Source organism: Macaca nemestrina, chromosome 7 (assembly GCF_043159975.1).
Source record: "Macaca nemestrina isolate mMacNem1 chromosome 7, mMacNem.hap1, whole genome shotgun sequence".
NCBI classification, from domain to species: Eukaryota; Metazoa; Chordata; class Mammalia; order Primates; family Cercopithecidae; genus Macaca; species Macaca nemestrina.
The window spans coordinates 159,478,662-159,483,414 of record NC_092131.1 but is presented as its reverse complement, the minus strand read 5'-3'; positions in this window follow the sequence as shown (position 1 = coordinate 159,483,414).

Here is a 4,753-nt window from a genome sequence, read left to right as displayed (position 1 = left end):
CCAGCACTTTGGGAGGTAAAGCAGGATTGCTTGAGCCCAGGAGTTTGGGGTCAGCCTGGGGAACACAGGAAGACCCCTGTCTGTCTAAAAAATTAAAAATTAGCTGAGTATGGTGGCAGATACCTGCAGCTCCAGCTACTTAAGAGGAGTGGGAGGAGATAGCTTGAGCCCAGAAGATCAAGGCGTCCGTGAGCTGTGATCGTGCCACTGCACTTCAGCCTGGGCAATAGAGCAAGACCCTGTCTCAAAAAATATATATAGGCTGGGCGTGGTGACTCATACCTGTAATCCCAGCACTATGGGAGGCCAAGGCAGGCGGATCACCTGAGGTTGGGAGTCTGAGATGAGCCTGGCCAACATAGTGAAACCCCATCTCTACTAAAAATACAAAAATTAGCTGGGCCTGGTGGTGGGTGCCTGTAATCCCAGCTACTCGGGAGGCTGAGGCAGAAGAATCACTAGAACCCAGGAGGTGGAGGTTGCAGTGAGCTGAGATTGTGCCACTGCACTCCAACCTGGGTGACACAGAAAGCCTCTGTCTTTAAAAAAAAAAAAAAAAAAAGTGACTTAAAAGCCAGGCAGTGGCTCATGCCTGTAATCTCAACACTTTGGGAGGCCAAGATGGGAGGATCACTTGAGCCCAGGTGTTTAAGACTAGCCCAGGCAACATTGCAAGATCTGTTGGAAAAAAAAAAAAAATGAGGTGACTTGGGCTAGTGGCCAAATTAGAATCTGGGTCTTAAACCACAAGCCAGTCTACTTGATTAGCTCATATTTAAATTTAAATCTTGTTTGCTGTAACTTTGGGCATATTACTGTATATAGCCCTTGCCCTCAAAGAGTTAGTCTATCATGAAAGACAAATATAGAATGTGAGAAGTGCTATAGTAACAGATGGGTGAGCAGTTAATTTGACTTAGATGCAGGAAAGAGGCTTAGACATAGAGAATGAGCATATTAAGAGAGGGCAGGCTGGGCACGTTAGCTCATGCCTGAAATCCCAGCATTTTGGGAGGCCAGGGCAGTGGATCAACTGAGGTTAGGAGTTTGAGACCAGCCTGACCAATATGGTGAAACCTCGTCTCTACTAAAAATACAAAAATTAGCCAGGAGTGGTGGTGCCTGCCTGTAATCCCAGCTACTCAGAAGGCTGAGGCAGGACAATCACTTGAACCCAGGAGGCGGAGGTTGCAGTGAGCAAAGATTGTGCCATTGTACTCCAGCCTGGGTGACAGAGTGAGCCTCTAGGAAAAAAAAAAAAAGAGAGAGAATGGGCATTCCCAACTGAGTGAACAATACGGTTGGCCCTAAGTATCCGGGTTCCACATCTGTGGATTCAACTGCAAATCAGACATATTTGAGGGGGAAAATGCCTCAAAATTCCAAGAAACAAAACCTGAATTTGGCATGCATCAAATACTATGTTGAATCTATGCAAATGAAGTTATGTGTAGGCATATTAGGTATTGTAAGTAATCTAGAGATAATTTAAAGTTTCAGGAAGATAATATGTCATTTTATATAAGGGACTTGAGCATCATGAATTTGGTATCCATGGAGGTCTTGAAACCAGTCCTCCATGGACACCGAGGGACAAGCTCTATAAAGGGAGTCAGAGGAGAGAGACTGCACCGTGGGTTTAGACAGAATAATCTGATATGGATGCGCAGGCAAATGAGAGTGAAGAAAGGGAAATAAGTCGGGGTCCAAGTTGTAAAGGGTGGTAGTTGCAGATTCTGATAAGAGTATGGACTAAGTTCCAATTAACAATTAAATGGGAACATTTAAATTGTTAAATGTGTAAATTCTGGCCTGGCACAGTGGCTCACGCCTGTAATCCCAGCCCTTTGGGAGGCCAAGGCGATCGGATCACCTGAGGTCAGGAGTTCAAGACTAACCTGGCCAACATGGTGAAACCCCATCTCTACTAAAACAAAAAATTAGCAGGGCGTGGTGGCGTAAACCTGTAGTACCAGCTACGCAGGAGGCTGAAGCAGGAGAATTGCTTGAACCTGGGAGGCAGAGGTTGCAACGAGCCAAGATTGCGCCGCTGCACTCCGGCCTGGGTGACAGAGTGAGATTCCATCTCAAAAAAAAAAAAAAATGTATAAGTTCTGATTTATTAGATGAGAAGTACTGATAAAACACTTAGAGAAATGTTAATTGTTCAGTAGATCAATAAGATTAATAAACTAAACATTAAACTTTAGAAAAAACAAAACTCCTCAACTGATATGGATAAACTAGTACCCCTGGAGCCCTTTCAAAGTGAGAAACAGAAAATGACATATGGGAGGCTGGGTGTGTTGGCTCCCACCTATAATCCCAGCATTTTGGGAGGCCGAGGTGGGTGGATCACCTGAGGCCAGGAGTTCAAGACCAGTCTGGCCAACATGGTGAAACCCTGTCTCTACTAAAAATACAAAAATGAGCTGGGTGTGGTGGTACATGCCTGTAATCCCAATTACTCAGGAGAATGAGGCATGAGAATCAGTTGAACCTGAGAGGTGGAGGTTGCAGTTGAGCCAAGATCGTGCCACTGCGTTCCAGCCTGGAATGAGATTCTGTCTCAAAAAAGAAAGTAACACATGGGAAAAAGAACACCTAGACCAGATTTACGTCAGAAAGATTTTGTCATAGAGATTAAATAGTAAGTTTGTGTGATCTCTTGACTTAACGGATAAACTAGGTTTAACTATTATTGAGAACTGTTGATATATAGTTAGTAATAGCTTTGTGGCTAAGATAAAATCAGAAAATGACCAAAATGGTAGCTTTCTAAATGTTCATGTTAGTGATAATCTGAAATCCTCTACCTTTGTACCTTCAGATCTTCAGATTCTTTTTTTTTTTTTTGAGACGGAGTCTCGCTCTGTCACCCAGGCTGGAGTGCAGTGGCCAGATCTCAGCTCACTGCAAGCTCCGCCTGCCGGGTTTACGCCATTCTCCTGCCTCAGATTCCCGAGTAGCTGGGACTACAGGCGCCCGCCACCTCGCCCGGCTAGTTTTTTGTATTTTTTAGTAGAGACGGGGTTTCACCGTGTTAGCCAGGATGGTCTCGATCTCCTGACCTCATAATCCGCCCGTCTTGGCCTCCCAAAGTGCTGGGATTACAGGCTTGAGCCACCGCGCCCGGCTTTTTTTTTTTTTTGAGACAGAGTCTTACTCTGTCGCTCAGGCTGGAGTGCAATGGCACGATCTCAGCTTGCTGCAACCTCCACCTCATAGGTTCAAGCAATTCTTCTGCCTTAGCCTCCTGAGTAGCTGGGATTACAGGCACGTGCCACCACACCTGGCTAATTTTTGTATTTTTAGCAGAGACGGGGTATCACCACATTGGTCAGGCTGGTTTTGAACTCCTGACCTTGTGATCTGCCTGCCGCGGCCTCCCAAAGTGCTGGGATTACAGGTGTGAACCACTGCGCCCAACCTCAGATTCTCTTAATAAGCATAGTTCTAGTATCACAAAATGTTTATGTCACATGAAGGCATTTCACTACTCATACAATGTGAACATAAGCATGAAACATGTCTTCCTAATCTATTTATAGGTTAAAGTTCTCCTGTCCTCCTCCTTTAAAGGATTAACCTTGCTTCCAGCCAAAGTTAATTAAAAATTCCTTATTTAGTATATTCTCTCACTCAGAGTAAGCTTGATAAACATAGGTTGTTTTAAATATTATAGTAATGGTTTATTGATAGGTAATTTGGTTAGTAGAGTTATAAATACAAAAAGGGAAAGGTTACCAGAAATAAGACATTATTTCTAACAAATCTTCAGGAAAATCTTGATTATTAAAATCCCTTTTATCTTACAAGTGTTGCATATACAGTTTTAGCTCTTCATAGCCCTCTACCAATAAGGCACCTGCAATAGTAAATAATTTGCTACTGCAGCCTTAGAGAGCATTTCTTAGAGGTCTGTTGGTGCTTCTCCTGACAAAGTGCACTTTTTTATTTTTTTTCCCCCGAGACAGAGTCTTGCTCTGTTGCCCAGAGTTGGAGTGCAATGGCACAATCTTGGCTCACTGCAACCTCTGCTCCTGGGTTCAAGCAATTCTGCTGCCTCAGCCTCCCAAGTAGCTGGGATTACAGGTACCCACCACCACGCCAGGCTAATTTTTGTATTTTCAGTAGAGACAGGGTTTCACCATGTTAGCCAGGCTGGTCTCGAACTCCTAACCTCGTGATCTGCCTGCCTCGGCCTCCCAATGTGCTGGGATTACAGGCGTGAGCCACCATGCCCAGCCAACAAAGCGTACTTAAAAAAAAAATTATTTTTATTTTTTAAATTTGAGATGGAGTCTCACTCTGTCACCCACGCTGGAGTGCAGTGGCATAATCTCAGCTCACTGCAACCTCCGCCTCTTGGGTTCAAGCGATTCTCCTGCCTCAGCCTCCCAAGTAGCTGGGATTACAAGCATGCACCACCACACCCAAATAATTTTTGAATTTTTAGTAGAGACAGGGTTTTCTCATGTTGGCCACGCTAGTCTTGAACTCCTGGCCTCAAGTGAGCCACCCACCTTGGCCTCCCAAAGTGCTGGGATTATAGGCATGAGCCACCATGCCCAGCCCAAAGTGCACTTTTAATCAAGACAAACAGTCACACATTTATATATATCCTAAAGTCCTAGTATAAAAACTGTGACTGAACTGATGGACTAGAATAAAAATAATAAATCCTTAGATCCATGCCAGCCTCTCACAAATTATCTGAATTTCATAAAAATATGAAGTGTTAACACAGAGA